This window comes from Solanum stenotomum, chromosome 6, assembly GCF_019186545.1.
Source record: "Solanum stenotomum isolate F172 chromosome 6, ASM1918654v1, whole genome shotgun sequence".
In the NCBI taxonomy this organism is placed as follows: domain Eukaryota; kingdom Viridiplantae; phylum Streptophyta; class Magnoliopsida; order Solanales; family Solanaceae; genus Solanum; species Solanum stenotomum.
The window spans coordinates 48645775-48656937 of NC_064287.1; the positions used below are offsets into that span (position 1 = coordinate 48645775).

An 11163-nucleotide genomic window follows, 5' to 3' on the forward strand; every position below is an offset into this window, starting at 1 on the left:
CCTAATTTGGTACTGACAGTGACCGAGCCTTACAACCAACTACGCATACTCTTGACAATGTCTTGGCAAATTATTCGTGTAATACTTTTCATTTATGCCCCCCCAAAAAGAAAAAAAAAGGAAAGAAAAAGAACATAACTGATGTGTATGTGTGAAATGTGGTGAGTTAGATGTCAGTTAAGGACTTCAGCTGAATGTCTAAACAGTTGACTGAACATCCGTTTACATTTAAAAATAATTCGCTCGCATTTTGTGTCCTTTTTTACTAGTCATGTGTTCAAATTTTGTCAGATGCAACCTATTGGAATTATGACCCCCTTTATTCTGTAAAGGAACACGTACTAACTACNAAAAAATACTACTCCACCTCACTTGACAAAAAATTCTTTGTTTTCACTCTCTGCTCTGTTTCGCCATGTTTTCGTTTCTTTCATTTTGGGATTGGATTTATCAGACCCTTCTATTCAAGTTCCTTCTCTCATGGTATCGTTTCATTTTCACTACTCCTATTTCTACAACAACTGAAATCATAATCCCAAATGAAATCCTTACCAACATTCTCTTACGGCTGCCCGCAGAGTCTCTATTGAGATTTACATCCGTTTCGAAATCGTGGAATCAACAAATCTCTAGCCCTCATTTTGTGAATACGCATCTGAAAATAGCAGCCAATGATAAAAAATTCAGAAACCATGGTATTATATTTGAAAACCTCCAGTTTTGTCATCTCCCTCCTCTGTTTAACAAACGACAAGTAACTGATGAGGAGCTAATTCACATGGATCCTCCGAATTTATCAGCTTTCTTTGTCGGTTCTGTTAATGGACTCATCTGTCTCTGCAATGATGAATTGGAGACGTATATATGGAACCCGAGTATTAGCAAGTCAAAGAAAATACATGATTCGCCATTGCATTCCTCTTCCAATACAAAAATTGGTTTTGGATATGATGAGTCTCATGATGATTATAAAGTTCTGTTCATCAATTATTCTAGTCTTTGTTACTATGATAGTATGTGCAACATGTCCAATCCGAATATTGTGGTCTACATTTACAGTTTACGGACTGATTCTTGGACAACAGTACATGACCAGCTTCAGGGAAACTTTCTAACAAATACTTTGGGTAAATATATCAATGGGAAGATTAACTGGATTTCATGTAATCGTCTTGGTATTAACAAAATCATTTCTTTTGATATAGCAGACGAGACATGGGGAACTTTGGAGCTTCCCATTTTTTGACAAGACAATTGTAATTATCAACTCAGAGTCGTGGAAAATGACCTTTCGCTGATTAATACAAGTAATTTTACGAATACTTCTGTAACATCCGACAATTTGAAATAACTATGAAGAGGCTTAGAATTTGAAATTTTCATTTTTGGAAAGAGTTTTAAAGATCTGGAAAATTTGATTATGGGAAAAAGTGAGTTTTGGCCAACTTTGAACAGTCATAACTCCTAGATCAAGATGATTTAGGTGTATTTCCTGTCATTTTTGCAAAGTCCGTGGAATGATCTTTCCAACGCCGCTGAGTTTGCTCGTTTTCGAGTTCGTATGAGTGAGTTATGCCCTTCGGAAGTTGGGCAGTTGGCAGGGAAGTCTGTCCGGAAATTTTAAGGGTGTTTTGGTCTTTTCCCTAGCCTTGTCTTTGGATATATATTAAGGAGTAAGACTGATTTTGATCAGTTTTTTTCCTTTTTAAAAGAGTAAGAGCTAGGGTTCTTGAGAGAAAAGGAGAGAAAGGAGAAGAAGAAGCAAACTTCGTAAAGATTGTCGTGGTTTTCTTCGGGGGTGATCCCTATTAAGGTATGTGAGTTCATAGTGTTGGGTTAGTTCTTTCCCCCACACGCCAAGCTCATTTTATTTATGAGAAAAAGATTTAGTTGTGGTTGTTGAAATCTTGTTGGTTTGGTGTATGTTTTTCGGTGGAGTTTTTTAGTTGAATCTATTGCATGTTGAGGGATTTTATGATCCTTAGTGTTTGGGGTTGAAACCATTGAAGGTAAGGGAGGTTTAGAGTTGGAAAAATGAAGGAGAAAAGTCAAGTTTTCGGAGAAAAGGGCTGGGGCGTCGCGCCAGCCAGCGCCCCCCAAAAGGGACTCTGAGGTCCAGCCCTTGGGGCGTCGCCCCTACCAGAGCCTCAACCAGACCCTTCTGACCTTTGAGGTCTGGCGCTCCGCGCCTCTCAGAGCGCCAAGAGCGCCAAGTTTTCCCATTCCTTCCCCACTTTCTCATGCATGTTCCTAGGCATTGTACCTATGTTCCCTAGTTGTTTCCAACACTCCAAGGTACGTTTAAACGTCAAGAACTCATCCATAACACGTGATCAAACACCTTGAATCCATGATTCCAATTCAAGGAGAGTTAGTTTCCAAGTCAAGTGAAGTTAAGAGTTGAGTTTAGAAGTTAAAGAAGTGAGTCAAGGTAAGTCTTTAAAGTTGTTCAAGAGTCTTTATTGAATGTTTTAACTTCATTTTAAGGCTCAAGAGTTTCAAGTCAAGTAAAGAGTAAGGAGTCAAGAGTTTCAAGTTAAGTCAAGAGTTTAAAGTTGAGTTCATTTCTCAAAAGTTATTAGGGAACTATGTATTCCCAAAGAAGTTTCCAAATGTTTTTACATTTGAGTAAGAAAGGAACTATGATTCCAAAAGAGCCTTTGGGCTAGTTTTCAAGAAAAAGGAACATTGTTTCCAAGTGAGCCTTCGGGCAAAGTTTTGAGTAATTATCTCAAATAAAGAAAGATGTGTGTTAAAACACTTATGAGCTAAGTATTTTTGGGAGTAGTCTTGAGCACCGAATTGGGGACACGAGTGCATATTAACTCAACTCTCCATAAGAACCATGTAGCCAACATGGGAGTTAACGGGTCATACTTTTTAGATGATCACGTAAGATTAAGCTAGTGGATCTACTTAGTAAAGTTAGCTTCCTATATCACGGCAAGGTATAGGATGGTCCTTGGGCAACGTGAGGTAAAACGTTGTATCACCACTAGGGCTCATAGTGGTGATTGTCGGTTAAAGAATCTCCCACTAAAGTTATATTACTTTCATATAAGTAATGTTGAGCTGTTATTGTTTTATCTTTAACAAGCTAAGTTGTTTACACTGTTTTACAAGATTTATATATTGCATGTGTCGTATTGCTTTATATATTGAGTTCAGTTATTCATGAGTTGAACAGAGCCAAGGTAAGAGTTCCTTTGTACTCCTTCCAAGCTTAAGTTGTGGTTTAGCTTTCCAGCTCGCATACTTGTACATTCAATGTACTGATGCCAGTTGGCCTGCATTTTATGACGATGCAGACACAGGTACCCAGGGTTAGCATTCAGCACGACGTTGATCCAGCTGAGCACTCCAGAGTCAGTGGTGAGCCTCTTTGTGTTCCGGAGGACTTGATTATGTTGTTCTCTTAGTTTTGTTTTATTAGGATGTTGTGGGGTCTGTCCCAACATCCATCTCAGTGATATAGAGGCTTCATAGACAGTCAGTCAGTTGGTTTTGAGTCTCTCATCTATGTATATATGTAAATATTATATTTTGGGACTCAAGTTGCCTTTTTGGCCAGATTTTTATCAGTTAGTTATTTTATAACATTTCATTGCATTGAGGTATGCTGTCGAGTTAAGTTTCCGCTGAGTTAAGAAAGCCAGGCCAAGGGTTCTCTTGGGGGCTAGCAATGGTTTTCGAGTGCCGCCACGTCCAGGGTGTAGGCTCGGGGCGTGACAACTTCATCGGATGTCTGAATTTTCAAGAATTGTGGATTTTGGACGAAATTGTTCACCATCAAATATCATCCAAATATGTCGCTATTTATGGATTCTATACTCCTTGATGCATTCTCTATACAATTTCATGAGTCAATAACGGAGACTTTTTACTTTTGCTTCCCCCATTGATCATGATATTTGACGGTTCAACCAGACGACTAAAGCACAGTGTTTATGTGGAGGAATCTGTTGATGATGGAGGATGCGATGCTATGGAAATCTATGTAGAAAGTATTGTTAATCCCCTGACGATATCTGACCACGGACGTCGTATTAAGAATCACTTAGCTGAGAATTATTCTTAGTTTAGCAGGTATGCTCTTTTTGCACTTTCTTATTTCGTCAAATATAGGCCAAGACATTGAATATTATATTACTGAGAAGGTGGCAAAACAATGAATATGTATCCATACATCATATTTGCTTGTACAACTTGTAGTTTGTAACCTTTATTTCTCGAAATGTCGCTCTATGTAGACACACTGGAAGTTCGAAAGGGACCTTGTATCTTTGCTCCTTTGTCTTTTTGGAATAGAGACCGTCAATAGACTTGTAGAAGATGGTGGGATGAGAAGGGGATTTGATATTGTCCCTGAAAGGAGAGTTATGGTCACATTCTATCTATTGTTCACTAATGATACTACCATTGGTTAGACAATTTCTATACCATATTGAATAATTGTAAAGGCTTAAAACTCTGTCAACGTGGTGTTGGCCTAATTTGGTACTGACAGTGGCCGAGCCTTAGAACAAACTATGCATACTCTTGACAATGTCTTGGCAAATTATTCGTGTAATACTTTTCATTTATGCACCCCCAAAAAGGAAAAAAAAAGGAAAGAAAAAGAACAGAACTGATGTGTACGTGTGAAATGTGGTGAGTTAGATGCCAGTTAAGGACTTCAGCTGAATGTCTAAACAGTTGACTGAACATCCGTTTACATTTAAAAATAATTCGCTCGCATTTTGTGTCCTTTTTTACTAGTCATGTGTTCAAATTTTGTCAGATGCAACCTATTGGAATTATGACCCCCTTTATTCTGTAAAGGAACACGTACTAACTACTGGTTCTTTACTGTTTGTGAGTTCTAGTAAATAATTTCGTAAAATAATAATTAGTTCACAGCTTTGTATTATTTATCTCAACTCCAAACAACACAAAGACCACACACCTAGGTAATCTAAGGAATTATAAACTCTAATTCCTAGCTAAGAAATTATAAACTCTAATTCCTAGCTACCCAAGACAAAAAACCCCAGGTTTAAGTCTTCTGCCGTCCATCAAGTTTCTAAACTTGTTAGACGAATCCTATACACACTTGATTGTAATCAAAACTCTTAACTACAATCTTACAACTTTTTCCTCACAAACTCGCAACACTCCCCAAGTAAATCTCAAAACTCTCTCAAACTCTTGATCGTGTTTTGATCTTCTCTCTATGTAAGTGCGCAAACTTCTTTGAAGAAGTTATTGCCCTATTTATAGATTAAACCTCCTCAAAGTCTTGTACAACTCAAACTTGACTTTGCTGCATCCTCAACTCCTTGTTCAACTCGAACTTGTCTTCAGTTTTCTTTCTTGACTTCACTTTGATTTATTTCCTTCTTGAACTCTTTATTTACGCCTCTTATTTCCTTCTTTGATCATGCTTCCTGTAACATCCGGCAATTTGAAATAACTATGAAGAGGTTTAGAATTGGAATTTATCATTTTTGGAAAGAATTTGTAAATCTGGAAAATTTGGTTATGGGAAAAAGTGAGTTTTTAGCCAACTTTGAATAGTTATAACTCCTAGCTCAGGATGATTTAGGTGTTGTTCCAATTATGGTTGCGAATCTTGTTGAATGATCTTTCCAACACCGCTGAGTTTGCTCGATTCCGAGTTTGTATGAGGGAGTTATGCCCTTTGGAAGTTGGGCAGTTGGTAGGGAAGTCCGTCCGGAAATTTGTAAGGGTATTTTGGTCTTTTCCCTAGCCTTTTCTTTTGGATATATATTAGTGTGTTAGACTGATTTTGATCAGTTTTTCTCATTTTAAAGAGTGAGAGTGAGGGTTTGTGAGTGAAGAGGAGAAGAAGAGGAGAAAGAGAAGATCAAGCAAGGTTTCGTCAAGGATCGTCGTAGATATCGTCGGGGGTGATCCCTACTAGGTATGTGAGTTCATAGTGTTTGTTTGGTTCTTTCCCCCACACGCCAAACTCGTTTTAAGTCCGAGAAAAGATTGGTTGTGTTGTTGAATTCTTGTGGTTGTATTGGTTGAAGTTTGTGGATTGTGTTGTTGAAGTTCTTGTTGATTTGGGACATGTTTACGGTTGTATTTTCGAGTTGAATCTATTGTATATTAAGGGTTTTAATGATCCCAAGTGTTTGGGGAAATAACCTTTGAAGTTAAGGGAGTTTAGAGTTGGTAACGTGAAGGAGAAAGTCGGGTAGCTTGCATGAAGCAAGTCTACGTCGCAAACTTGTTCCCTCTGTGAACAAAATCTCCTCCGCGTCGCGGACAGGACGCGGACTCCACTGTTTTTTAGAATTTAATTTCGTAATTTTTCTTAAGTTTGGCTGTCCTAAATCATTCCTTAACATCATGAGGTCCTTCTAAACACAATTATGATCCTTGAATCCATAATTCAATTCAAGAAAGTTAGGATCAAAGTCAAAGTGAAGTTAGAGTCAAGTCAAGCAAAGTTAAGAAGTAAGTCCAAGCAAGTTTTTAAAGTTGTTCAAGAGTCTTTATTGAACGTTTTAACTTCATTTTAAGACTTAAGTTTCAATTCAAGTAAAGAGTATCGAGTTTCAAGTTAAGTCAAGAGTACACAATTGAGTTCATTTTCTCAAAAGTTTTTAGGGAACTAAGTATTCCCAAAGAAGTTTCTAAATGTCTTTACATTTGAGTAAGAAAGGAACATCGATTCCAAGTGAGCCTTTGGGCTAGATTTTGAGTAATTATCTCAAACTAAAGAAAGTTGTGTTTAAAACACTTATGAGCTAAAGTATATTATTTTTGGGAGTAGTCTTGAGCACCGAGTTGGGGACACGAGTTAATATTAACTCAACTCTCCATAAGAACCATGCGGCCAACATGGGATTTAACGGGTCATACTTTTTAAATGATCCCATAAGTTAAGCTAGTGGATCCACTTGGTAAAGTTAGCTTCCTATATCACGGCAAGGTATAGGATGGTCCTTGGGCAACGTGAGGTAAAACGTTGTACCACCACTAGGGCTCATGGTGGTGGCTGTCGGTTAAAGAATCTCCCACTAAAGTTATATTACTTTTATATAAGTAAAGTTGAGTTTGTTATTGCTTTAATCATTAACGAACTAAGTTGGTTACAATGTTTTACAAGCTTTATATATTGCATGTGTNAAAATTATTAGGGAACTAAGTATTCCCCAAAGAAGTTTATAAATGTTCTCACATTTGAGTAAGAGAGGAACTATGATTCCAAAAGAGTCTTTGGGCTAGTTTTCAAGAAAAGGGAACATCGATTCCAAGTGAGCCTTCGGGCAAGATTTTGAGTAATTATCTCAAATAAAGATGTGTTTAAAACACTTATGAGCTAAGTATTTTTGGGAGTAGTCTTGAGCACTGAATTGGAGACACGAGTTCATATAAACTCAACTCTCCATAAGAACCATGCGCCAACATGGGAGTTAACGGATCATACTTTTTAGATGAATCCGTAAGCTTAAGCTAATGGATCCACTTGGTAAAGTTAGCTTCCTATATCACGGCAAGGTATAGGATGGTCCTTGGGCAACGTGAGGTAAAACGTTGTATCATCACTAGGGCTTATAGTGGTGGTTGTCGGTTAAAGAATCTCCCACTAAAGTTATATTACTTTTATATAAGTAAAGTTGAGTTTGTTATCATTTTATCCTTAACGAACTAAGTTGTTTATAGTGTTTTACAAGCTATTTATATATTGCATGTGTCTTATTGCTTTACATTTGAGTTCAGTTATTCATGAGTCGAACAGAGGTAAGGTAAGTGTTCACTTGTACTCCTTTCAAGCTTAAGTTGTTGCTTAGTTTTCCAGCTCGCATACTCGTACATTCAATGTACTGATGCCAGTTGGCCTGCATCTTATGACGATGCAGACGCAGGTACTCAGGATCAGCATCCAGCACGCCGTTGATCCAACTGAGCATTCTAGAGTCAGTGGTGAGCCTCCTTGCCTTCCGGAGGACTCTGTTATTTTGTGTTCCTAGTTTTGTTTTATTAGGATGTTGCGGGGTCTGTCCCAACATCCATCTCAGTGTTATAGAGGCTTCATAGATAGTCAGTCAGTTAGTATTGAGTCTCTCATCTATGTATATATGTAAATATTCTATTTTGAGATACGAGTTGCCTTTTTGGCCAGAGTTTATCAGTTGGGTTGTTTTATGACCTTTCATTGCGTGAAGTTATTCTGTTGAGTTAAGTTTCCGCTGAGTTAAGTAAGCNACCGGTTCCTTTCATCTGTTCCTCTATTTGTCAATTATCAAAATCTTTCTCGATCTAACACAACCACAATTTGTTTTGTGATATTGAATTTCAGGAAGTGGAAGCTAATGTCGAACACTCATCACTCCGTACTTGCTGACTGCATGGATTGAAATGATGAAGCCATAACATATCTGTTTTTGATGTTTATTATGATACATTTCTGATATTTCTTGCTTGCTGAGTTGAACAATGATCTGTTTTGCCTTCTCCATTGTGTCTGTTGTATTCATTTTACTTTTCTGATCTGGAAGTGTTTCGTTCTTTTATAACATTGGTGTAAAAGAAGAATCTTCTTTTTTTCATGATAAAAAGACTTAAAAGAGGTCTGATGTTTCTAAATAGATTAGTGCCGCTTAGATACAATATATGAATGTGAAGATGAGCAAAGGTTTGCTTGTGGCTTCTTCCCTTGCTTTTCCGATAACCGCGGACACCCTCTCTCACATCCAAAACCAAAGACTAGTTCTCTTCAAACCATAATACCTTTGTTTCACCGGACCCCTAAAACCAAAAATCTGAACCCCCTCCTACTGATACCATTAAAGACAATATCCACAAAGAGAACTACAATCAGAATGTGCAGCAAAAAAAAACAGTGTACATTGATTTCTCTGATGAATAACATATGGTAATATCATTAAAAGCTTCAATAAGACCTATTTTTGTCGGACATAAAGGTACAGCCAGCCTCATTGTCGTGTATATCCATATCATCAGCCAAATAAGTAAAGAACCAAGCAAAATAAGAGTCCAGGTGCTCAAATAAAATCTCATTCACATCATCTTTTCCAATGTTATTACCAACTACATAGGCTTCAAAATCTGTAGAAATCAATCTCTATCTTTTACTAGACTTTCCACAAATCTCCGCCATATTTTTAAAGACTAGTTTATGGGAACGTGCGTTGCACGTGTGTCCCATGTACCTTCTATGTTTTTTGATAATTTACTTATTTTGATTAACCTTGTGAATAGTATGAGTCCTATACACATGAATTGCGAGCAAAGTCATTTTGTATCCCCAATTCTCTTTTTGTGCTTCTCCCCTATCGTAAAGAATTGAGTTTGTTCAATTCTAAAATTTTAAGGACATCCGCCCCGCAAAACAGAACAGACAGCAAAAATCTGAATCCCCTCCTCCTGATACCAATAACAACATCAACGGAAACTAGGATATGTGAACTACTTTCCACGTCGAAAACAAAAGTCAATCCAATATGTTTACACGGTAGAAGATGTCGACAATGAAGGAATCCATGAAGGGGAAGTAGAGGTTTGGAGGTACAAAATGAATGTAGAAGTGTTGGAGAGGGAAAGAATAGCAACCTTAGACAATAATAAAACAATGTTTGTGAGATTGGCAAGATCATGCTTGAAAACATGTGTTGCGCAGGACTAGAAAACAAGATATATTTTTCAATGTTTCACAACAACCAGGGTGTTTTCTATTGTTTGGTCAGTCGCAAATATTACTCTTTCGATTACTTGGGCATCAAATCTTATTCAAGTCCAAATATTTTCTACTTGGTTCAACCAACATCCTGCATTTGGATCGAATCAGAGAATGATTAATTGTATTGTTCCCTTTTTGTTGGTGTTTATTGTTTTCCATTAGTTAGCAATGTTGTCTTAATAAGAGCCGAATTATTTTGCCTAAAAAAAATACCAATAACAATCAGAATGGCAAATTGAAGCCTGCATTTGCTGCTACAGTCCAAGCAACTCTGTCAGCTACAATAGTTTCTACTACTATTGATATTCAACATGGGACTCATCTCGGTAAGCCAGCTGTCTGCTTTAATGTCGAAGATTACTTTTTTTCCGTAAATAAAGGTCCAACATGCCTCATGTATATCTAAATCATCAGCCAAATAAGTCAAGAAGTCCATATCTCGCTGCTTTCTTACTCGACTCTATAGTTATGAAACTGGTTCATATATACCCTTACCGTTATACAAATGGCTCACATATACCTTTACCGTTATACAAATGGCTCGCATATACCTTTACCGTTACAAAAAGAGCTTACATATACCCTTCATCTAACATAAGTGAAAAAATTAGTAAATTTATATTTTTTACTTTAAATTTTTTTTAAAATCATGTAGGGGATATATATATGATTCTCCTAGCCAAGTTCAAGCTATATTTTAATCTTTTTCATACAAAAAATATTTTTTGACTTCTTTGATTATCATTATTCGAGTTTCTTATTGTTTTTTTATTCTTTAGTGTAAAGAAAATATTTAAAACTAATTTTTTTTTGCGGCTATATTGTAATTTTGTTTTTGTATTTGTTAAAATAAAAAAAAGGCATAATACATAAATATATCCTTTAACTTAACCTCATTTTACATTTATGCCCTCCAACTTTGAGTGTGCACAAATAGACACTTAAACTTGTATAAAGTTGAACAAATAGACACACGAGTCCTACGTGTCACAATACACGTAGGACACCACGCAGGACACAAATTTCCATGTAGGATGCCATGTAGGACGTTTGTGTCTATTTGTTCAATTTTATACAAGTTTAAGTGTCTACTTGTGCACACCCAAAGTTGGAGGGTATAAATATGAAATGAGGCAAAGTTAAAGGGCATATTTATGTATTATGCCTAAAAAAAATGGGGCATCTATAATAAATTTTACAAGAAAATTAGTGAAACATAAATAAATTTGATCATCAAAATAATAAATTTAAATAAGTCGTTGAAACAAAAAAGTCAAAAAAAAATGTGTGAGGAGGATCAAATATACCTCATATATGGATCTTCTCTGAGTAATTTCATCAACAAGATCATTTCAAGAGTTGTTCATGAAAGAATTAATGATTTACTGCCAAGATTGATTTCTTCCAACTGATCAGGTTTTGTGAAAGGTAGAAGTATCATAGAGAAT

At 36.6% G+C, this 11163-nt stretch overlaps 1 pseudogene; it reads left to right on the top strand.

Moving 5' to 3' along the window:
• Window positions 1-415: 415 nt before the first annotated feature.
• LOC125869055 (F-box/kelch-repeat protein At3g23880-like) lies at window positions 416-4427 on the top strand (annotated as a pseudogene).
• The last annotated feature ends 6736 nt before the right edge of the window (window positions 4428-11163 follow it).